We start from the raw sequence: 24274 nt of genomic DNA, 5'->3' as shown, positions 1-24274 counted from the left end.
CGAACTCGCCTGCAACGACCGAACCAGCGCCTTGGTGCGCACCAAAAGTGCGCACTTTTGGAGGGCACTTTTGTGCGCTCCAAAGGTGCGCACTTTTGGAGGGCACTTTTGTGCGCTCCAAAGGTGCGCACTTTTGGAGGGCACTTTTTGGAGGGCACTTTTGTGCGCTCCAAAGGTGCGCACTTTTGGAGGGCACTTTTTGGAGGGCACTTTTCTGCGCTCCAAAGGTGCGCACTTTTGGAGGGCACTTTTTGGAGGGCACTTTTCTGCGCTCCAAAGGTGCGCACTTTTGGAGGGCACTTTTTGGAGGGCACTTTTCTGCGCTCCAAAGGTGCGCACTTTTGGAGGGCACTTTTTGGAGGGCACTTTTCTGCGCTCCAAAGGTGCGCACTTTTGGAGGGCACTTTTGTGCACTCCAAAGGTGCACACTTTTGGAGGGCACTTTTTGGAGGGCACTTTTCTGCACTCCAAAGGTGCGCACTTTTGGAGGGCACTTTTTGGAGGGCACTTTTGTGCGCTCCAAAGGTGCGCACTTTTGGAGGGCACTTTTTGGAGGGCACTTTTGTGCGCTCCAAAGGTGCGCACTTTTGGAGGGCACTTTTGTGCACTCCAAAGGTGCGCACTTTTGGAGGGCACTTTTCCTGCGCTCCAAAGGTGCACACCTAGGTGAGCACCTTCGACCACACCTTGTAGCACACCAAACTCTGACTTTCGACTTCATCCGCAATGCAGGGTCTTTGAGGTTGGCGCAATGCGCACAACCAGGGGAGTCGACCCATCAAACCCAACACCTCCCCTATATAAGCTATTTGTCTGATTCTCATACATGCGTAGCCTGCAGGAGCAATTAGGACATCGACCCCAACTTTCGGCTTCTAAACGAAAACAAGGTCTTTGAGGTTGGTGTAATGCGAACAACTAGGGGAGTCAACCCATCAAACCCAACACCTCCCCTATATAAGCTATTTGTCTGATTCTCATACATGTGTAGTCTACAGGAGCAATTAGGACATCGACCCCAACTTTTGACTTCTTAACGAAAACAAGGTCTTTGAGGTTGACGTAATGCGCACAACCAGGGGAGTCGACCCATCAAACCCAACACCTCCCCTATATAAGCTATTTGTCCGATTCTCATACATGTGTAGCCTACAGGAGCCATTAGGACATTGACCCCAACTTTTGACTTCTTAACGAAAACAAGGTCTTTGAGGTTGGCGTAATGCGCACAACCAAGGGAGTTGACCCATCAAACCCAACACCTCCCCTATATAAGCTATTTGTCTGATTCTCATACATGTGTAGCCTGCAACAACGATTAGGACATCCACCCCAACTTCTGAATTCGTCTGCGTTGACCGCACCAAAGGTGCACGCCTTGGTGCTCACCAAAATCCGACTTCCGACTTCTTCTGCTATGCGGGGTCTTTGAGGTTGGCGCAGTGCGCACAACCAGGGGAGTCAACCCACCGAATGCAACACCTCCCCTATATAAGCTATTTGTCTGATTCTCATACATGCGTAGACTGCAGCAATGATTAGGACATCCACCCCAACTTTTGACTTCTTAAACAAGACAGGGTCTTTGAAGTTGGTGCAGTGCACACAACCAGGGGAGTCGACCCATCAAACGCAACACCTCCCCTATATAAAGCTATTTGTCCGATTCTCATACGTGTAGTCTGCAGCAGCGATTAGGACATCGACCCCAACTTCCGAATTCGTTTGCATTGACCGCACCAAAGGTGCACGCCTTGGTGTGCACCTTGGAGTGCACTTTGGTGCTCACCTCGGTGCACACTTTGGTGTGCACCTCGGTGTGCACCAAAGGTGCGCACCTTGGAGCGCACCAAAGGTGTACACTTTGGAGCGCACCACATAGGGTCTTTGAGAGGTTGGCGCAGTGCGCACACCAAGGTGGGTGTTGAGGTGCGTGCCGAGGTGGGTGGGTGCTAGGGTGCGCTCCATGGTGGGTGCCAGGGTGGGTGCGTGCTAGGGTGGATTCCAAAGAGGGTCATAGGGTGGGTGCCAAGGTGGGTTGGTGATATAGTGGGTTCAAAGGTGGGTACTAGGGTGGGTTCCAAGGTGGGTCACAAGTTGGGTGCCAGGATGCGTGGGTGTTAGGTTGGGTGCCAAGGTGGGCTCCTGCGTGGGTGGGTGCTAGGGTGGGTTTCAAGGTGGACGCGAGGGCGGGTGCCAAGGTGGGTAACAAGTTGGGTGTTAGGATGGGTGAGTGCTAGAGTGGGTGCCAAGGTGGGTGGGTGCTAAGGTGGATGCCAAGGTGGTTCACAGGGTGGGTGGGTTCTAGGGTGAGTTCCAAGGTGGGTCACAGGTTTAGTGCTAGGGTGCGTGTCAAGGCGGGTGTCGAGGTGCCTGGGTGCTAGGGTGTGGATGCCAATGTGGGTCATAGGGTGGGTACTAGGGTGGGCTGCAATGTGGGTGCCAAGGTGGGTAACATGCTCGGTTGGTTCTAAATTGGGTGTCAGGGTGGGTGTGCACCCACCTTGCCCGAGGTGGGTGCCAAGGTGCCAGTGTGGGTGGGTGCTAAGGTGGATGCCAAGGTGGGTGAGAAGGTGGGTGATAGGTTGAGTGGTAGGATGGGTGGGTGCCAAGATGGGTCACAGGGTGGGTGCAAGGGTGGGTAGGTGCTAGGGTTGGTGTCAGGGTGGGTGGGTGCTAGGTTGGGTTCCAAGGTGGGTGCGAGGGTGAGTGTCAAGGTGGGTCACAGGTTAGGTGCTAGGATGGGTGAGTGCTAGGGTGCAAAGGTGCCAGGGTGGGTGCTAGGATGGGTCGATGCTAGGGTGAGTGGCAAGGTGGGTCCACAAGTGTCAAGGTGGGTGCCGAGGTGGGTGCCAACTTGGGTTCCAAGGTGGGTGCCAAGTGGGCGACTGCTATGGTGGATGCCAAGGTGGGTCACGGGGTGGGTGCCAAGTTGCTAGGTTGTGTTCCAAGGTGGGTGCCAACGTGGCTGCTAGGGTGCGTGGGTTAAAGGGTGTGTCACAACGTGGGTGCCAGGATGGGTGCGCACCCACACTGGCCAAGACGGGTGCAAGGTTGGGTTCCAAGCCCGGTCACAGGCTGGGTGCTAGGATGGGTGGGTGCCAAGGTGGGCACCAGGGTGGGTGCACCCACCCTGGCCAAGGTGGGTCACGGGGTGGGTCCTAGGGTGGGTAACAGGGTGGGTACTAAGGTGCGTGCCAAGGTGGGTCATGGGGTGGGTGCCAAGGTGGGCACCAGGGTGGGTGTGCACCAACCCTAGCCAGGGTAGGTCACGGGGTGGTTGTCGGGGTGGGCGTCAAGGAGCCAAGGTGGGTGGCAAGTAGCCAAGTTGCGTGCCAAGGTGGGTGTCGGGGTGGGTGCCAAGGATCCAAGGTGGGTGCCAAGGAACCAAGGTGGGTGTCTGGGTGGGTGCCGAGGTGGGAGCCAGGGTGGGTCCCAAGGTGAGTGCAAAGGTGGGTGCCAGGGTCAAGGTGAGTGCCAATGTGGGTTCCAAGGTGCCAGGGTCAGGGTGAGTGCCAATGTGGGTTCAAAGGTGCTAAGTTGGGTGCGAGGTTGGGTGCGAGGGTGGGTGGGTGCCAAGGTGTGCTAGGTGGAAGCCCGGGTGGGTCGGCATCCCATGGGTGTCGAGTTGGGTGCCTGATGGGTGCTTCTTGTCAAGTTTTAGTCGTCGGGACTCATTTCGAGCCTTAGAGGTCGTTTCTTGTCCGGTTGCCCTGTCTTCGACCTGGGAACCCAATTTTGGTCCTCGGGTCCCATTTTTTTTTGTCTCGCATCCCACTTTTGGCCTGTGGCCTTTTCGGGGTCGATTCTCGTTTTGGGCATCAGAGCATGTTTCTTCTCCTAAAACCCAATATTTGTTTATTAAGTCTCGGAACACATTTTTGTTCTCGTGGACCCATCATGGGTCTTGGAACGCATTTGTGGTCCTTGGGTCCCATTTTGCATCCCGAAACTTGTGTTTTGGTGCTTGATCCCTATTTTGGGTGCCCACCTTGCACCAAGTGCGCACCCGGGGCAAACCGAGCGCCTTGGTGCACCGGGGCAAGATCGAGCGTGCACCCGAGGCGCCCCGAACATGCACCAAGGTGCACTCGGCCCACATGTGAGCGCAGGTCGTTGCGCCCGAGGTGGTGTGTGGGCACCGCGTTGCAGACGGGACACTGCACGCACACGACGCCCCGTCCAGGTGCACGCACGTAGGCCGGGCCGGGTGCACACCCGACGCCCTAGCAAGGTGCGCGCACCCGGGCAGGGCTCACACTTGGCGAACGGGGCGCACTTCGCGAGGGAGGGTGTGCACCTCGACGGGGGTGGGTGGCCGGGGTGGATTCGCACGTGGGTCGCGGTTTGCTAAGTACACACTGCGACAAGCTCATAACGGGTGCGATCATACCAGCGTTAGTGCACCGGATCCCATCAGAACTCCGCAGTTAAGCGCGCTTGGGCCGGAGTAGTACTAGGATGGGTGACCTCCCGGGAAGTCCCGGTGTTGCACCCTTTCTTAGTTTTTCGCCGGGCGTCGCAATGCTATTTGAATAAACCTTTTGCCCGTTTGCGTTCTCGTCGGGGCCGGGCCGGGCCGGGGTGCGCTGCCCGCACTACCGCGCGCGCGGGGGGCGACACCGAGCGCGCACCCGAGGCGCCCCGAGCACACAGGCCACGGTGCAACCCGGGCGTTGTGCGCGCACCCCGGTGCGCCCGAGGTGCTGCGCGCGCACCCAGGTGAAATCGGTGTGCACCTCGGCCAGTGCGCGCTCGGTCGAGTCGCGCACGTTGGCCAAGGTGCACGGTGATGTTTCTTACTCTAAGGTTCCGCACCAGACGCCCGGGACAGGTGAGCGAAGCTGGGCGGGGCCGGGTGCGCGGCCGGGGCAGGTGCACGCAGCTGGAGAGAGCTTTGGAGCACACCAGAGGTGCGCACCTTGGAGCACACTTCGGAGCGCACCAATGATGCGCTCCATTCAAAAGTTTCCTGAAAAGGCAAAAAAAGTTGAGATTATAGAATTTCCCACTTGAGAGATTGTAAAAAAAAAAAATTTAAAATGAAGGAAACGCGGGTGCCAAGGTGTGCGCGCCCGGGTGCGCAGCCCAGCCAAGGTGTGCGCACCAAGGCGCCCACCCTGGCGAAGGTGCACGCAAGGTGCGCACCCGAGGCAAACCGGACAATTAACCCAACTTTCGACTTCGCGCGCACCTGCGCACCTTGGAGCGCACTTCGGAGCGCTCCTTGTTGCGCACCAATCTTGGGCACCTCGGAGTGCACCATGGCGCCCACCAAGGTGCGCACCCGGGGCAAACCGAGCTCCGACTTCGTGCGCACCTTGGAGCGCACGAAAGGTGCGCACCATGGCGCCCACCAAGGTGCGCAGCCCAGCCAAGGCGTGCGCATCAAGGTGCGCACCCTGGCGAAGGTGCGCACCCGGGGCAAACCGAGCTCCGACTTCGTGCGCACCTTGGAGCGCACAAAGGGTGCGCAACCCAGCCAAGGTGTGCGCACCCCGGGCAAACCGAGCTCCGAATCGTGCGCACCTTGGAGCACACTTCGGAGCCCTCCTTGGTGCGCACCGATGTTGCACACCTCGGAGCGCACCCGGGGAAAACAATGCAATTAACCCGACTTTCGACTTCGTGGGCACCTCGGAGCGCTCTCGGGTTCGCACCTCGGAGCACACCGAGGTGCGCACCTTTGATGCGCTGCCTTCACCAATTTCCAGAAAAGGCAAGAAAACATTGAGAAGGTGTGCGCACCGAGGTGCCCACCCTGGCGAAGGTGCACGCGAGGTGCGCACCCGGGGCAAACCGGGCTCCGACTTCGTGCACGCCATGCTGCGCACCTTGGAGGGCCATGGTGCGCACCTTGGAGCACACTTCGGAGCGCTCAATGGTGCCCAACCCAGCCAAGGTGCCCACCGCGGCGAAGGTGCACGCGAGGTGCGCACCCGGGGCAAACCGGGCTCCGACTTCGTGCACGCCGCACCTTGGAGCACACTTCGGAGCGCTCCTTGGTGCGCACCAGGGCGCGCAACCCAGCCGAGGTGCCCACCCCGGCGAAGGTGCACGCGGGGTGCGCACCCGAGGCAAACCGGGCTCCGACTTCGTGCACGCCATGGTGCCCACCGCGGCGAAGGTGCACGCGAGGTGCGCACCCGGGGCAAACCGGGCTCCGACTTCGTGCACGCCGCACCTTGGAGCACACTTCGGAGCGCTCCTTGGTGCGCACCAGGGCGCGCAACCCAGCCGAGGTGCCCACCCCGGCGAAGGTGCACGCGAGGTGCGCACCCGGGGCAAACCGGGCTCCGACTTCGTGCACGCCATGGTGCCCACCGCGGCGAAGGTGCACGCGAGGTGCGCACCCGGGGCAAACCGGGCTCCGACTTCGTGCACACCGCACCTTGGAGCACACTTCGGAGCGCTCCTTGGTGCGCACCATGGTGCCCACCAGGGCGCGCAACCCCGCCGAAGGTGCACGCGAGGTGCGCACCCGGGGCAAACCGGGCTCCGACTTCGTGCACGCCGCACCTTGGAGCACACTTCGGAGCGCTCCTTGGTGCGCACCAGGGCGCGCAACCCCGCCGAAGGTGCACGCGAGGTGCGCACCCGGGGCAAACCGGGCTCCGACTTCGTGCACGCCATGGTGCGCACCAGGGTGCCCACCGCGGCGAAGGTGCGCACCCGGGGCAAACCGGGCTCCGACTTCGTGCACGCCGCACCTTGGAGCACACTTCGGAGCGCTCCTTGGTGCGCACCAGGGCGCGCAACCCAGCCGAGGTGCCCACCCCGGCGAAGGTGCACGCGAGGTGCGCACCCGGGGCAAACCGGGCTCCGACTTCGTGCACGCCATGGTGCCCACCGCGGCGAAGGTGCGCACCCGGGGCAAACCGGGCTAGGACTTCGTGCACGCCGCACCTTGGAGCACACTTCGGAGCGCTCCTTGGTGCGCACCATGGTGCCCACCAGGCCGCGCAACCCAGCCAAGGTGTGCGCACCAAGGTGCACGCGAGGTGCGCACCCGGGGCAAACCGGGGTCCGGCTTCGTGCACGCCGCACCTTGGAGCACACATCGGGGCGCTCCCGGGTTCGCACCGGCGTTGCGCACCGTGGTGGGCACCTCGGAGCGCACCGTGGTGGGCACCTCGGAGCACACCAAGGTGGGCAGCGAGGTGCGCACCTTTGATGCGATGCCTTCACTAATTTCCATAAAAGGCAAAAGAAAACGAGATTTTAAAATTTCCGTTTTGAAAGATAGTGAGAAAAAGGGAATGCTGGTGCCATCTTGAGCCCGCCCTGGTGCGCAGCCCAGCCAAGGTGTGCGCACCAAGGTGCCCACCCTGGCGAAGGTGCGCGCCCGGGCAATTAACCCAACTTCCAACTTCGCGCGCGCCAGGGTGGGAGCGCACCCAACAACCGGGCCTGGGAAGAGCCAATGCGAGAAACCCCACCAAACGCTCTGACAAAAAAAGAGGGGGCGCTCCAGTAACCCCGCTTCGGAGCGCACCCTGGGCAAACCCAGCCAGGGTGCCCACCCCGGCCAAGGTGCAGGCGAGGTGCGCACCCGGGGCAAACCGGGCTCCGACAACGTGCACGCCGCACCTTGGAGCACACTTCGTAGCGCTCCCGGGTGCGCACCTCAGAGCACACCAAGGTGGGCAGCGAGGTGCGCACCTTTGATGCGCTGCCTTCACTAATTTCCAGAAAAGGCAAAAAAAAGAGGAGATTTTAAAATTTCCGTTTTGAAAGATAGTGAAAAAAACGGAACGCGGGTGCCATCTTGAGCCCGCCCGGGTGCACAGCCCAGGTAAGGTGCCCACCCTGGCAAAGGTGCGCACCCGGGCAATTAACCCTACTTCCGACTTCGTGCGCGCCAGGGTGGCAACCGGGCCTGGGAAGAGCCAATGCGAGAAACCCCACCAAACGCTCCGACAAAAAAAGAGGCGGCGCTCCAATAACCCCGCTTCGGAGCGCAGCCGGGGCAAACCCAGCCAAGGTGCCCACCCCGACGAAGGTGCACGCGAGGTGCGCACCCGGGGCAAACCGGGCTCCGACAACGTGCACGCAGCACCTTGGAGCACACTTCGAAGCACTCCCGGGTGCCCACCGGCGTTGCGCACCGTGGTGGGCAGCGAGGTGCGCACCTTTGATGCGCTGCCTTCACTAATTTCCAGAAAAGGCAAAAAAAAATGAGATTTTAAAATTTCCGTTTTGAAAGATAGTGAAAAAAACGGAACGCGGGTGCCATCTTGAGCCCGCCCTGGTGCGCAGCCCAGGCAAGGCATGCGCACCAAGGTGCCCACCCGCGGTGCACACCCGGGGCAAACCGGGCTCCGACTTCGTGCAGGCCGCACCTTGGAGCACACTTCGGAGCGCTCCTTGGTGCGCACCATGGTGCCCACCAGGGCGCACCCGGGGCAAACCGGGCTCCGACTTCGTGCACGCCGCACCTTGGAGCACACATCGGAGCGCTCCCAGGTTCGCACCAGCGTTGCGCACCTTTGATGCGCTGCCTTCACTAATTTCCAGAAAAGGCAAAAAAAAACGATATTTTAAAATTTCCGTTCTGAAAGATAGTGAAAAAAACGGAACGCGGGTGCCATCTTGAGCCCTTCCTGGTGCGCAGCCCAGGCAAGTTGTGCGCACCAAGGTGCCCACCCTGGCGGAGGTGCGCGCCCGGGGCAAACCGGGCTCCGACTTCGTGCACTGCATGGTGCCCACCAAGGCGCGCAACCCAGCCAAGGTGCCCACCGCAGCGAAGGTGCACGCGAGGTGCGCACCCGAGGTGCACACCCGGGGCAAACCGAGCTCCGACTTCGTGCACGCCGCACCTTGGAGCACACTTCAGAGCGCTCCTTGGTGCGCACCAGGGCGCGCAACCCAGCCAAGGTGCTCACCCCGGCGAAGGTGCACGCGAGGTGCGCACCCGGGGCAAGCCGGGCTCGGACTTCGTGCACGCCGCACCTTGGAGCACACATCGGAGCGCTCCCGGGTTCGCACCAGCATTGCGCACCTTTGATGCGCTGCCTTCACTAATTTCCAGAAAAGGCAAAAAAAAAAAAAAAACGAGATTTTAAAATTTCCGTTTTGAAAGATAGTGAAAAAAACGGAACGCGGGTGCCATCTTGAGCCCGCCCTGGTGTGCAGCCCAGGCAAGTTGTGCGCACCAAGGCACCCACCCTGGCCAAGGTGGGTCACGGGGTGGGTCCTAGGGTGGGTAACGGGGTGGGTACTAAGGTGCGTGCCAAGGTGGGTCATGGGGTGGGTGCCAAGGTGGGCACCAGGGTGGGTGTGCACCAACCCTAGCCAGGGTAGGTCACGGGGTGGTTGTCGGGGTGGGCGTCAAGGAGCCAAGGTGGGTGGCAAGTAGCCAAGTTGCGTGCCAAGGTGGGTGTCGGGGTGGGTGCCAAGGATCCAAGGTGGGTGCCAAGGAACCAAGGTGGGTGTCTGGGTGGGTGCCGAGGTGGGAGCCAGGGTGGGTCCCAAGGTGAGTGCAAAGGTGGGTGCCAGGGTCAAGGTGAGTGCCAATGTGGGTTCCAAGGTGCCAGGGTCAGGGTGAGTGCCAATGTGGGTTCAAAGGTGCTAAGTTGGGTGCGAGGTTGGGTGCGAGGGTGGGTGGGTGCCAAGGTGTGCTAGGTGGAAGCCCGGGTGGGTCGGCATCCCATGGGTGTCGAGTTGGGTGCCTGATGGGTGCTTCTTGTCAAGTTTTAGTCGTCGGGACTCATTTCGAGCCTTAGAGGTCGTTTCTTGTCCGGTTGCCCTGTCTTCGACCTGGGAACCCAATTTTGGTCCTCGGGTCCCATTTTTTTTTGTCTCGCATCCCACTTTTGGCCTGTGGCCTTTTCGGGGTCGATTCTCGTTTTGGGCATCAGAGCATGTTTCTTCTCCTAAAACCCAATATTTGTTTATTAAGTCTCGGAACACATTTTTGTTCTCGTGGACCCATCATGGGTCTTGGAACGCATTTGTGGTCCTTGGGTCCCATTTTGCATCCCGAAACTTGTGTTTTGGTGCTTGATCCCTATTTTGGGTGCCCACCTTGCACCAAGTGCGCACCCGGGGCAAACCGAGCGCCTTGGTGCACCGGGGCAAGATCGAGCGTGCACCCGAGGCGCCCCGAACATGCACCAAGGTGCACTCGGCCCACATGTGAGCGCAGGTCGTTGCGCCCGAGGTGGTGTGTGGGCACCGCGTTGCAGACGGGACACTGCACGCACACGACGCCCCGTCCAGGTGCACGCACGTAGGCCGGGCCGGGTGCACACCCGACGCCCTAGCAAGGTGCGCGCACCCGGGCAGGGCTCACACTTGGCGAACGGGGCGCACTTCGCGAGGGAGGGTGTGCACCTCGACGGGGGTGGGTGGCCGGGGTGGATTCGCACGTGGGTCGCGGTTTGCTAAGTACACACTGCGACAAGCTCATAACGGGTGCGATCATACCAGCGTTAGTGCACCGGATCCCATCAGAACTCCGCAGTTAAGCGCGCTTGGGCCGGAGTAGTACTGGGATGGGTGACCTCCCGGGAAGTCCCGGTGTTGCACCCTTTTTTAGTTTTTCGCCGGGCGTCGCAATGCTATTTGAATAAACCTTTTGCCCGTTTGCGTTCTCGTCGGGGCCGGGCCGGGCCGGGGTGCGCTGCCCGCACTACCGCGCGCGCGGGGGCGACACCGAGCGCGCACCCGAGGCGCCCCGAGCACACAGGCCACGGTGCAACCCGGGCGTTGTGCGCGCACCCCGGTGCGCCCGAGGTGCTGCGCGCGCACCCAGGTGAAATCGGTGTGCACCTCGGCCAGTGCGCGCTCGGTCGAGTCGCGCACGTTGGCCAAGGTGCACGGTGATGTTTCTTACTCTAAGGTTCCGCACCAGACGCCCGGGACAGGTGAGCGAAGCTGGGCGGGGCCGGGTGCGCGGCCGGGGCAGGTGCACGCAGCTGGAGAGAGCTTTGGAGCACACCAGAGGTGCGCACCTTGGAGCACACTTCGGAGCGCACCAATGATGCGCTCCATTCAAAAGTTTCCTGAAAAGGCAAAAAAAGTTGAGATTATAGAATTTCCCACTTGAGAGATTGTAAAAAAAAAAAATTTAAAATGAAGGAAACGCGGGTGCCAAGGTGTGCGCGCCCGGGTGCGCAGCCCAGCCAAGGTGTGCGCACCAAGGCGCCCACCCTGGCGAAGGTGCACGCAAGGTGCGCACCCGAGGCAAACCGGACAATTAACCCAACTTTCGACTTCGCGCGCACCTGCGCACCTTGGAGCGCACTTCGGAGCGCTCCTTGGTGCGCACCAATCTTGGGCACCTCGGAGTGCACCATGGCGCCCACCAAGGTGCGCACCCGGGGCAAACCGAGCTCCGACTTCGTGCGCACCTTGGAGCGCACGAAAGGTGCGCACCATGGCGCCCACCAAGGTGCGCAGCCCAGCCAAGGCGTGCGCATCAAGGTGCGCACCCGGGGCAAACCGAGCTCCGACTTCGTGCGCACCTTGGAGCGCACAAAGGGTGCGCAACCCAGCCAAGGTGTGCGCACCCCGGGCAAACCGAGCTCCGAATCGTGCGCACCTTGGAGCACACTTCGGAGCCCTCCTTGGTGCGCACCGATGTTGCGCACCTCGGAGCGCACCCGGGGAAAACAATGCAATTAACCCGACTTTCGACTTCGTGGGCACCTCGGAGCGCTCTCGGGTTCGCACCTCGGAGCACACCGAGGTGCGCACCTTTGATGCGCTGCCTTCACCAATTTCCAGAAAAGGCAAGAAAACATTGAGAAGGTGTGCGCACCGAGGTGCCCACCCTGGCGAAGGTGCACGCGAGGTGCGCACCCGGGGCAAACCGGGCTCCGACTTCGTGCACGCCATGCTGCGCACCTTGGAGGGCCATGGTGCGCACCTTGGAGCACACTTCGGAGCGCTCAATGGTGCCCAACCCAGCCAAGGTGCCCACCGCGGCGAAGGTGCACGCGAGGTGCGCACCCGGGGCAAACCGGGCTCCGACTTCGTGCACGCCGCACCTTGGAGCACACTTCGGAGCGCTCCTTGGTGCGCACCAGGGCGCGCAACCCAGCCGAGGTGCCCACCCCGGCGAAGGTGCACGCGGGGTGCGCACCCGGGGCAAACCGGGCTCCGACTTCGTGCACGCCATGGTGCCCACCGCGGCGAAGGTGCACGCGAGGTGCGCACCCGGGGCAAACCGGGCTCCGACTTCGTGCACGCCGCACCTTGGAGCACACTTCGGAGCGCTCCTTGGTGCGCACCAGGGCGCGCAACCCAGCCGAGGTGCCCACCCCAGCGAAGGTGCACGCGAGGTGCGCACCCGGGGCAAACCGGGCTCCGACTTCGTGCACGCCATGGTGCCCACCGCGGCGAAGGTGCACGCGAGGTGCGCACCCGGGGCAAACCGGGCTCCGACTTCGTGCACGCCATGGTGCCCACCGCGGCGAAGGTGCACGCGAGGTGCGCACCCGGGGCAAACCGGGCTCCGACTTCGTGCACGCCGCACCTTGGAGCACACTTCGGAGCGCTCCTTGGTGCGCACCATGGTGCCCACCAGGGCGCGCAACCCCGCCGAAGGTGCACGCGAGGTGCGCACCCGGGGCAAACCGGGCTCCGACTTCGTGCACGCCGCACCTTGGAGCACACTTCGGAGCGCTCCTTGGTGCGCACCAGGGCGCGCAACCCCGCCGAAGGTGCACGCGAGGTGCGCACCCGGGGCAAACCGGGCTCCGACTTCGTGCACGCCATGGTGCGCACCAGGGTGCCCACCGCGGCGAAGGTGCGCACCCGGGGCAAACCGGGCTCCGACTTCGTGCACGCCGCACCTTGGAGCACACTTCGGAGCGCTCCTTGGTGCGCACCAGGGCGCGCAACCCAGCCGAGGTGCCCACCCCGGCGAAGGTGCACGCGAGGTGCGCACCCGGGGCAAACCGGGCTCCGACTTCGTGCACGCCATGGTGCCCACCGCGGCGAAGGTGCGCACCCGGGGCAAACCGGGCTAGGACTTCGTGCACGCCGCACCTTGGAGCACACTTCGGAGCGCTCCTTGGTGCGCACCATGGTGCCCACCAGGCCGCGCAACCCAGCCAAGGTGTGCGCACCAAGGTGCACGCGAGGTGCGCACCCGGGGCAAACCGGGGTCCGGCTTCGTGCACGCCGCACCTTGGAGCACACATCGGGGCGCTCCCGGGTTCGCACCGGCGTTGCGCACCGTGGTGGGCACCTCGGAGCGCACCGTGGTGGGCACCTCGGAGCACACCAAGGTGGGCAGCGAGGTGCGCACCTTTGATGCGATGCCTTCACTAATTTCCATAAAAGGCAAAAGAAAACGAGATTTTAAAATTTCCGTTTTGAAAGATAGTGAGAAAAAGGGAATGCTGGTGCCATCTTGAGCCCGCCCTGGTGCGCAGCCCAGCCAAGGTGTGCGCACCAAGGTGCCCACCCTGGCGAAGGTGCGCGCCCGGGCAATTAACCCAACTTCCAACTTCGCGCGCGCCAGGGTGGGAGCGCACCCAACAACCGGGCCTGGGAAGAGCCAATGCGAGAAACCCCACCAAACGCTCTGACAAAAAAAGAGGGGGCGCTCCAGTAACCCCGCTTCGGAGCGCACCCTGGGCAAACCCAGCCAGGGTGCCCACCCCGGCCAAGGTGCAGGCGAGGTGCGCACCCGGGGCAAACCGGGCTCCGACAACGTGCACGCCGCACCTTGGAGCACACTTCGTAGCGCTCCCGGGTGCGCACCTCAGAGCACACCAAGGTGGGCAGCGAGGTGCGCACCTTTGATGCGCTGCCTTCACTAATTTCCAGAAAAGGCAAAAAAAAGAGGAGATTTTAAAATTTCCGTTTTGAAAGATAGTGAAAAAAACGGAACGCGGGTGCCATCTTGAGCCCGCCCTGGTGCACAGCCCAGGTAAGGTGCCCACCCTGGCAAAGGTGCGCACCCGGGCAATTAACCCTACTTCCGACTTCGTGCGCGCCAGGGTGGCAACCGGGCCTGGGAAGAGCCAATGCGAGAAACCCCACCAAACGCTCCGACAAAAAAAGAGGCGGCGCTCCAATAACCCCGCTTCGGAGCGCAGCCGGGGCAAACCCAGCCAAGGTGCCCACCCCGACGAAGGTGCACGCGAGGTGCGCACCCGGGGCAAACCGGGCTCCGACAACGTGCACGCAGCACCTTGGAGCACACTTCGAAGCACTCCCGGGTGCCCACCGGCGTTGCGCACCGTGGTGGGCAGCGAGGTGCGCACCTTTGATGCGCTGCCTTCACTAATTTCCAGAAAAGGCAAAAAAAAATGAGATTTTAAAATTTCCGTTTTGAAAGATAGTGAAAAAAACGGAACGCGGGTGCCATCTTGAGCCCGCCCTGGTGCGCAGCCCAGGCAAGGCATGCGCACCAAGGTGCCCACCCGCGGTGCACGCCCGGGGCAAACCGGGCTCCGACTTCGTGCAGGCCGCACCTTGGAGCACACTTCGGAGCGCTCCTTGGTGCGCACCATGGTGCCCACCAGGGCGCACCCGGGGCAAACCGGGCTCCGACTTCGTGCACGCCGCACCTTGGAGCACACATCGGAGCGCTCCCAGGTTCGCACCAGCGTTGCGCACCTTTGATGCGCTGCCTTCACTAATTTCCAGAAAAGGCAAAAAAAAACGATATTTTAAAATTTCCGTTCTGAAAGATAGTGAAAAAAACGGAACGCGGGTGCCATCTTGAGCCCTTCCTGGTGCGCAGCCCAGGCAAGTTGTGCGCACCAAGGTGCCCACCCTGGCGGAGGTGCGCGCCCGGGGCAAACCGGGCTCCGACTTCGTGCACTGCATGGTGCCCACCAAGGCGCGCAACCCAGCCAAGGTGCCCACCGCAGCGAAGGTGCACGCGAGGTGCGCACCCGAGGTGCACACCCGGGGCAAACCGAGCTCCGACTTCGTGCACGCCGCACCTTGGAGCACACTTCAGAGCGCTCCTTGGTGCGCACCAGGGCGCGCAACCCAGCCAAGGTGCTCACCCCGGCGAAGGTGCACGCGAGGTGCGCACCCGGGGCAAGCCGGGCTCGGACTTCGTGCACGCCGCACCTTGGAGCACACATCGGAGCGCTCCCGGGTTCGCACCAGCATTGCGCACCTTTGATGCGCTGCCTTCACTAATTTCCAGAAAAGGCAAAAAAAAAAAAAAAACGAGATTTTAAAATTTCCGTTTTGAAAGATAGTGAAAAAAACGGAACGCGGGTGCCATCTTGAGCCCGCCCTGGTGTGCAGCCCAGGCAAGTTGTGCGCACCAAGGCACCCACCCTGGCCAAGGTGGGTCACGGGGTGGGTCCTAGGGTGGGTAACGGGGTGGGTACTAAGGTGCGTGCCAAGGTGGGTCATGGGGTGGGTGCCAAGGTGGGCACCAGGGTGGGTGTGCACCAACCCTAGCCAGGGTAGGTCACGGGGTGGTTGTCGGGGTGGGCGTCAAGGAGCCAAGGTGGGTGGCAAGTAGCCAAGTTGCGTGCCAAGGTGGGTGTCGGGGTGGGTGCCAAGGATCCAAGGTGGGTGCCAAGGAACCAAGGTGGGTGTCTGGGTGGGTGCCGAGGTGGGAGCCAGGGTGGGTCCCAAGGTGAGTGCAAAGGTGGGTGCCAGGGTCAAGGTGAGTGCCAATGTGGGTTCCAAGGTGCCAGGGTCAGGGTGAGTGCCAATGTGGGTTCAAAGGTGCTAAGTTGGGTGCGAGGTTGGGTGCGAGGGTGGGTGGGTGCCAAGGTGTGCTAGGTGGAAGCCCGGGTGGGTCGGCATCCCATGGGTGTCGAGTTGGGTGCCTGATGGGTGCTTCTTGTCAAGTTTTAGTCGTCGGGACTCATTTCGAGCCTTAGAGGTCGTTTCTTGTCCGGTTGCCCTGTCTTCGACCTGGGAACCCAATTTTGGTCCTCGGGTCCCATTTTTTTTTGTCTCGCATCCCACTTTTGGCCTGTGGCCTTTTCGGGGTCGATTCTCGTTTTGGGCATCAGAGCATGTTTCTTCTCCTAAAACCCAATATTTGTTTATTAAGTCTCGGAACACATTTTTGTTCTCGTGGACCCATCATGGGTCTTGGAACGCATTTGTGGTCCTTGGGTCCCATTTTGCATCCCGAAACTTGTGTTTTGGTGCTTGATCCCTATTTTGGGTGCCCACCTTGCACCAAGTGCGCACCCGGGGCAAACCGAGCGCCTTGGTGCACCGGGGCAAGATCGAGCGTGCACCCGAGGCGCCCCGAACATGCACCAAGGTGCACTCGGCCCACATGTGAGCGCAGGTCGTTGCGCCCGAGGTGGTGTGTGGGCACCGCGTTGCAGACGGGACACTGCACGCACACGACGCCCCGTCCAGGTGCACGCACGTAGGCCGGGCCGGGTGCACACCCGACGCCCTAGCAAGGTGCGCGCACCCGGGCAGGGCTCACACTTGGCGAACGGGGCGCACTTCGCGAGGGAGGGTGTGCACCTCGACGGGGGTGGGTGGCCGGGGTGGATTCGCACGTGGGTCGCGGTTTGCTAAGTACACACTGCGACAAGCTCATAACGGGTGCGATCATACCAGCGTTAGTGCACCGGATCCCATCAGAACTCCGCAGTTAAGCGCGCTTGGGCCGGAGTAGTACTGGGATGGGTGACCTCCCGGGAAGTCCCGGTGTTGCACCCTTTCTTAGTTTTTCGCCGGGCGTCGCAATGCTATTTGAATAAACCTTTTGCCCGTTTGCGTTCTCGTCGGGGCCGGGCCGGGCCGGGGTGCGCTGCCCGCACTACCGCGCGCGCGGGGGCGACACCGAGTGCGCACCCGAGGCGCCCCGAGCACACAGGCCACGGTGCAACCCGGGCGTTGTGCGCGCACCCCGGTGCGCCCGAGGTGCTGCGCGCGCACCCAGGTGAAATCGGTGTGCACCTCGGCCAGTGCGCGCTCGGTCGAGTCGCGCACGTTGGCCAAGGTGCACGGTGATGTTTCTTACTCTAAGGTTCCGCACCAGACGCCCGGGACAGGTGAGCGAAGCTGGGCGGGGCCGGGTGCGCGGCCGGGGCAGGTGCACGCAGCTGGAGAGAGCTTTGGAGCACACCAGAGGTGCGCACCTTGGAGCACACTTCGGAGCGCACCAATGATGCGCTCCATTCAAAAGTTTCCTGAAAAGGCAAAAAAAGTTGAGATTATAGAATTTCCCACTTGAGAGATTGTAAAAAAAAAAAATTTAAAATGAAGGAAACGCGGGTGCCAAGGTGTGCGCGCCCGGGTGCGCAGCCCAGCCAAGGTGTGCGCACCAAGGCGCCCACCCTGGCGAAGGTGCACGCAAGGTGCGCACCCGAGGCAAACCGGACAATTAACCCAACTTTCGACTTCGCGCGCACCTGCGCACCTTGGAGCGCACTTCGGAGCGCTCCTTGGTGCGCACCAATCTTGGGCACCTCGGAGTGCACCATGGCGCCCACCAAGGTGCGCACCCGGGGCAAACCGAGCTCCGACTTCGTGCGCACCTTGGAGCGCACGAAAGGTGCGCACCATGGCGCCCACCAAGGTGCGCAGCCCAGCCAAGGCGTGCGCATCAAGGTGCGCACCCTGGCGAAGGTGCGCACCCGGGGCAAACCGAGCTCCGACTTCGTGCGCACCTTGGAGCGCACAAAGGGTGCGCAACCCAGCCAAGGTGTGCGCACCCCGGGCAAACCGAGCTCCGAATCGTGCGCACCTTGGAGCACACTTCGGAGCCCTCCTTGGTGCGCACCGATGTTGCGCACCTCGGAGCGCACCCGGGGAAAACAATGCAATTAACCCGACTTTCGACTTCGTGGGCACCTCGGAGCGCTCTCGGGTTCGCACCTCGGAGCACACCGAGGTGCGCACCTTTGATGCGCTGCCTTCACCAATTTCCAGAAAAGGCAAGAAAACATTGAGAAGGTGTGCGCACCGAGGTGCCCACCCTGGCGAAGGTGCACGCGAGGTGCGCACCCGGGGCAAACCGGGCTCCGACTTCGTGCACGCCATGCTGCGCACCTTGGAGGGCCATGGTGCGCACCTTGGAGCACACTTCGGAGCGCTCAATGGTGCCCAACCCAGCCAAGGTGCCCACCGCGGCGAAGGTGCACGCGAGGTGCGCACCCGGGGCAAACCGGGCTCCGACTTCGTGCACGCCGCACCTTGGAGCACACTTCGGAGCGCTCCTTGGTGCGCACCAGGGCGCGCAACCCAGCCGAGGTGCCCACCCCGGCGAAGGTGCACGCGGGGTGCGCACCCGGGGCAAACCGGGCTCCGACTTCGTGCACGCCATGGTGCCCACCGCGGCGAAGGTGCACGCGAGGTGCGCACCCGGGGCAAACCGGGCTCCGACTTCGTGCACGCCGCACCTTGGAGCACACTTCGGAGCGCTCCTTGGTGCGCACCAGGGCGCGCAACCCAGCCGAGGTGCCCACCCCGGCGAAGGTGCACGCGAGGTGCGCACCCGGGGCAAACCGGGCTCCGACTTCGTGCACGCCATGGTGCCCACCGCGGCGAAGGTGCACGCGAGGTGCGCACCCGGGGCAAACCGGGCTCCGACTTCGTGCACGCCGCACCTTGGAGCACACTTCGGAGCGCTCCTTGGTGCGCACCATGGTGCCCACCAGGGCGCGCAACCCCGCCGAAGGTGCACGCGAGGTGCGCACCCGGGGCAAACCGGGCTCCGACTTCGTGCACGCCGCACCTTGGAGCACACTTCGGAGCGCTCCTTGGTGCGCACCAGGGCGCGCAACCCCGCCGAAGGTGCACGCGAGGTGCGCACCCGGGGCAAACCGGGCTCCGACTTCGTGCACGCCATGGTGCGCACCAGGGTGCCCACCGCGGCGAAGGTGCGCACCCGGGGCAAACCGGGCTCCGACTTCGTGCACGCCGCACCTTGGAGCACACTTCGGAGCGCTCCTTGGTGCGCACCAGGGCGCGCAACCCAGCCGAGGTGCCCACCCCGGCGAAGGTGCACGCGAGGTGCGCACCCGGGGCAAACCGGGCTCCGACTTCGTGCACGCCATGGTGCCCACCGCGGCGAAGGTGCGCACCCGGGGCAAACCGGGCTAGGACTTCGTGCACGCCGCACCTTGGAGCACACTTCGGAGCGCTCCTTGGTGCGCACCATGGTGCCCACCAGGCCGCGCAACCCAGCCAAGGTGTGCGCACCAAGGTGCACGCGAGGTGCGCACCCGGGGCAAACCGGGGTCCGGCTTCGTGCACGCCGCACCTTGGAGCACACATCGGGGCGCTCCCGGGTTCGCACCGGCGTTGCGCACCGTGGTGGGCACCTCGGAGCGCACCGTGGTGGGCACCTCGGAGCACACCAAGGTGGGCAGCGAGGTGCGCACCTTTGATGCGATGCCTTCACTAATTTCCATAAAAGGCAAAAGAAAACGAGATTTTAAAATTTCCGTTTTGAAAGATAGTGAGAAAAAGGGAATGCTGGTGCCATCTTGAGCCCGCCCTGGTGCGCAGCCCAGCCAAGGTGTGCGCACCAAGGTGCCCACCCTGGCGAAGGTGCGCGCCCGGGCAATTAACCCAACTTCCAACTTCGCGCGCGCCAGGGTGGGAGCGCACCCAACAACCGGGCCTGGGAAGAGCCAATGCGAGAAACCCCACCAAACGCTCTGACAAAAAAAGAGGGGGCGCTCCAGTAACCCCGCTTCGGAGCGCACCCTGGGCAAACCCAGCCAGGGTGCCCACCCCGGCCAAGGTGCAGGCGAGGTGCGCACCCGGGGCAAACCGGGCTCCGACAACGTGCACGCCGCACCTTGGAGCACACTTCGTAGCGCTCCCGGGTGCGCACCTCAGAGCACACCAAGGTGGGCAGCGAGGTGCGCACCTTTGATGCGCTGCCTTCACTAATTTCCAGAAAAGGCAAAAAAAAGAGGAGATTTTAAAATTTCCGTTTTGAAAGATAGTGAAAAAAACGGAACGCGGGTGCCATCTTGAGCCCGCCCTGGTGCACAGCCCAGGTAAGGTGCCCACCCTGGCAAAGGTGCGCACCCGGGCAATTAACCCTACTTCCGACTTCGTGCGCGCCAGGGTGGCAACCGGGCCTGGGAAGAGCCAATGCGAGAAACCCCACCAAACGCTCCGACAAAAAAAGAGGCGGCGCTCCAATAACCCCGCTTCGGAGCGCAGCCGGGGCAAACCCAGCCAAGGTGCCCACCCCGACGAAGGTGCACGCGAGGTGCGCACCCGGGGCAAACCGGGCTCCGACAACGTGCACGCAGCACCTTGGAGCACACTTCGAAGCACTCCCGGGTGCCCACCGGCGTTGCGCACCGTGGTGGGCAGCGAGGTGCGCACCTTTGATGCGCTGCCTTCACTAATTTCCAGAAAAGGCAAAAAAAAATGAGATTTTAAAATTTCCGTTTTGAAAGATAGTGAAAAAAACGGAACGCGGGTGCCATCTTGAGCCCGCCCTGGTGCGCAGCCCAGGCAAGGCATGCGCACCAAGGTGCCCACCCGCGGTGCACGCCCGGGGCAAACCGGGCTCCGACTTCGTGCAGGCCGCACCTTGGAGCACACTTCGGAGCGCTCCTTGGTGCGCACCATGGTGCCCACCAGGGCGCACCCGGGGCAAACCGGGCTCCGACTTCGTGCACGCCGCACCTTGGAGCACACATCGGAGCGCTCCCAGGTTCGCACCAGCGTTGCGCACCTTTGATGCGCTGCCTTCACTAATTTCCAGAAAAGGCAAAAAAAAACGATATTTTAAAATTTCCGTTCTGAAAGATAGTGAAAAAAACGGAACGCGGGTGCCATCTTGAGCCCTTCCTGGTGCGCAGCCCAGGCAAGTTGTGCGCACCAAGGTGCCCACCCTGGCGGAGGTGCGCGCCCGGGGCAAACCGGGCTCCGACTTCGTGCACTGCATGGTGCCCACCAAGGCGCGCAACCCAGCCAAGGTGCCCACCGCAGCGAAGGTGCACGCGAGGTGCGCACCCGAGGTGCACACCCGGGGCAAACCGAGCTCCGACTTCGTGCACGCCGCACCTTGGAGCACACTTCAGAGCGCTCCTTGGTGCGCACCAGGGCGCGCAACCCAGCCAAGGTGCTCACCCCGGCGAAGGTGCACGCGAGGTGCGCACCCGGGGCAAGCCGGGCTCGGACTTCGTGCACGCCGCACCTTGGAGCACACATCGGAGCGCTCCCGGGTTCGCACCAGCATTGCGCACCTTTGATGCGCTGCCTTCACTAATTTCCAGAAAAGGCAAAAAAAAAAAAAAAACGAGATTTTAAAATTTCCGTTTTGAAAGATAGTGAAAAAAACGGAACGCGGGTGCCATCTTGAGCCCGCCCTGGTGTGCAGCCCAGGCAAGTTGTGCGCACCAAGGCACCCACCCTGGCCAAGGTGGGTCACGGGGTGGGTCCTAGGGTGGGTAACGGGGTGGGTACTAAGGTGCGTGCCAAGGTGGGTCATGGGGTGGGTGCCAAGGTGGGCACCAGGGTGGGTGTGCACCAACCCTAGCCAGGGTAGGTCACGGGGTGGTTGTCGGGGTGGGCGTCAAGGAGCCAAGGTGGGTGGCAAGTAGCCAAGTTGCGTGCCAAGGTGGGTGTCGGGGTGGGTGCCAAGGATCCAAGGTGGGTGCCAAGGAACCAAGGTGGGTGTCTGGGTGGGTGCCGAGGTGGGAGCCAGGGTGGGTCCCAAGGTGAGTGCAAAGGTGGGTGCCAGGGTCAAGGTGAGTGCCAATGTGGGTTCCAAGGTGCCAGGGTCAGGGTGAGTGCCAATGTGGGTTCAAAGGTGCTAAGTTGGGTGCGAGGTTGGGTGCGAGGGTGGGTGGGTGCCAAGGTGTGCTAGGTGGAAGCCCGGGTGGGTCGGCATCCCATGGGTGTCGAGTTGGGTGCCTGATGGGTGCTTCTTGTCAAGTTTTAGTCGTCGGGACTCATTTCGAGCCTTAGAGGTCGTTTCTTGTCCGGTTGCCCTGTCTTCGACCTGGGAACCCAATTTTGGTCCTCGGGTCCCATTTTTTTTTGTCTCGCATCCCACTTTTGGCCTGTGGCCTTTTCGGGGTCGATTCTCGTTTTGGGCATCAGAGCATGTTTCTTCTCCTAAAACCCAATATTTGTTTATTAAGTCTCGGAACACATTTTTGTTCTCGTGGACCCATCATGGGTCTTGGAACGCATTTGTGGTCCTTGGGTCCCATTTTGCATCCCGAAACTTGTGTTTTGGTGCTTGATCCCTATTTTGGGTGCCCACCTTGCACCAAGTGCGCACCCGGGGCAAACCGAGCGCCTTGGTGCACCGGGGCAAGATCGAGCGTGCACCCGAGGCGCCCCGAACATGCACCAAGGTGCACTCGGCCCACATGTGAGCGCAGGTCGTTGCGCCCGAGGTGGTGTGTGGGCACCGCGTTGCAGACGGGACACTGCACGCACACGACGCCCCGTCCAGGTGCACGCACGTAGGCCGGGCCGGGTGCACACCCGACGCCCTAGCAAGGTGCGCGCACCCGGGCAGGGCTCACACTTGGCGAACGGGGCGCACTTCGCGAGGGAGGGTGTGCACCTCGACGGGGGTGGGTGGCCGGGGTGGATTCGCACGTGGGTCGCGGTTTGCTAAGTACACACTGCGACAAGCTCATAACGGGTGCGATCATACCAGCGTTAGTGCACCGGATCCCATCAGAACTCCGCAGTTAAGCGCGCTTGGGCCGGAGTAGTACTGGGATGGGTGACCTCCCGGGAAGTCCCGGTGTTGCACCCTTTTTTAGTTTTTCGCCGGGCGTCGCAATGCTATTTGAATAAACCTTTTGCCCGTTTGCGTTCTCGTCGGGGCCGGGCCGGGCCGGGGTGCGCTGCCCGCACTACCGCGCGCGCGGGGGCGACACCGAGCGCGCACCCGAGGCGCCCCGAGCACACAGGCCACGGTGCAACCCGGGCGTTGTGCGCGCACCCCGGTGCGCCCGAGGTGCTGCGCGCGCACCCAGGTGAAATCGGTGTGCACCTCGGCCAGTGCGCGCTCGGTCGAGTCGCGCACGTTGGCCAAGGTGCACGGTGATGTTTCTTACTCTAAGGTTCCGCACCAGACGCCCGGGACAGGTGAGCGAAGCTGGGCGGGGCCGGGTGCGCGGCCGGGGCAGGTGCACGCAGCTAGAGAGAGCTTTGGAGCACACCAGAGGTGCGCACCTTGGAGCACACTTCGGAGCGCACCAATGATGCGCTCCATTCAAAAGTTTCCTGAAAAGGCAAAAAAAGTTGAGATTATAGAATTTCCCACTTGAGAGATTGTAAAAAAAAAAAATTTAAAATGAAGGAAACGCGGGTGCCAAGGTGTGCGCGCCCGGGTGCGCAGCCCAGCCAAGGTGTGCGCACCAAGGCGCCCACCCTGGCGAAGGTGCACGCAAGGTGCGCACCCGAGGCAAACCGGACAATTAACCCAACTTTCGACTTCGCGCGCACCTGCGCACCTTGGAGCGCACTTCGGAGCGCTCCTTGGTGCGCACCAATCTTGGGCACCTCGGAGTGCACCATGGCGCCCACCAAGGTGCGCACCCGGGGCAAACCGAGCTCCGACTTCGTGCGCACCTTGGAGCGCACGAAAGGTGCGCACCATGGCGCCCACCAAGGTGCGCAGCCCAGCCAAGGCGTGCGCATCAAGGTGCGCACCCTGGCGAAGGTGCGCACCCGGGGCAAACCGAGCTCCGACTTCGTGCGCACCTTGGAGCGCACAAAGGGTGCGCAACCCAGCCAAGGTGTGCGCACCCCGGGCAAACCGAGCTCCGAATCGTACGCACCTTGGAGCACACTTCGGAGCCCTCCTTGGTGCGCACCGATGTTGCGCACCTCGGAGCGCACCCGGGGAAAACAATGCAATTAACCCGACTTTCGACTTCGTGGGCACCTCGGAGCGCTCTCGGGTTCGCACCTCGGAGCACACCGAGGTGCGCACCTTTGATGCGCTGCCTTCACCAATTTCCAGAAAAGGCAAGAAAACATTGAGAAGGTGTGCGCACCGAGGTGCCCACCCTGGCGAAGGTGCACGCGAGGTGCGCACCCGGGGCAAACCGGGCTCCGACTTCGTGCACGCCATGCTGCGCACCTTGGAGGGCCATGGTGCGCACCTTGGAGCACACTTCGGAGCGCTCAATGGTGCCCAACCCAGCCAAGGTGCCCACCGCGGCGAAGGTGCACGCGAGGTGCGCACCCGGGGCAAACCGGGCTCCGACTTCGTGCACGCCGCACCTTGGAGCACACTTCGGAGCGCTCCTTGGTGCGCACCAGGGCGCGCAACCCAGCCGAGGTGCCCACCCCGGCGAAGGTGCACGCGGGGTGCGCACCCGGGGCAAACCGGGCTCCGACTTCGTGCACGCCATGGTGCCCA

At 62.5% G+C, this 24274-nt stretch overlaps 4 non-coding genes across 4 annotated transcripts; all 4 read left to right on the top strand.

The window, feature by feature from the left end:
• The first annotated feature begins 4379 nt into the window (after positions 1-4379).
• LOC131871360 (5S ribosomal RNA) lies at positions 4380-4498 on the top strand. The gene has a single exon (XR_009369592.1). It is a non-coding gene; the product is annotated as a 5S ribosomal RNA (ribosomal RNA).
• Positions 4499-10414: 5916 nt separating this feature from the next.
• Positions 10415-10533, top strand: LOC131871370 (5S ribosomal RNA). The gene has a single exon (XR_009369602.1). It is a non-coding gene; the product is annotated as a 5S ribosomal RNA (ribosomal RNA).
• A 5971-nt stretch (positions 10534-16504) lies between these two features.
• On the top strand, positions 16505-16623 carry LOC131871369 (5S ribosomal RNA). Its single transcript, XR_009369601.1, has one exon. It is a non-coding gene; the product is annotated as a 5S ribosomal RNA (ribosomal RNA).
• Positions 16624-22538: 5915 nt separating this feature from the next.
• On the top strand, positions 22539-22657 carry LOC131871368 (5S ribosomal RNA). The gene has a single exon (XR_009369600.1). It is a non-coding gene; the product is annotated as a 5S ribosomal RNA (ribosomal RNA).
• Positions 22658-24274: the final 1617 nt, after the last annotated feature.

Source organism: Cryptomeria japonica, unplaced genomic scaffold, assembly GCF_030272615.1.
Source record: "Cryptomeria japonica unplaced genomic scaffold, Sugi_1.0 HiC_scaffold_399, whole genome shotgun sequence".
NCBI classification, from domain to species: domain Eukaryota; kingdom Viridiplantae; phylum Streptophyta; class Pinopsida; order Cupressales; family Cupressaceae; genus Cryptomeria; species Cryptomeria japonica.
This window is presented reverse-complemented; position numbering and strand designations above follow the sequence as displayed.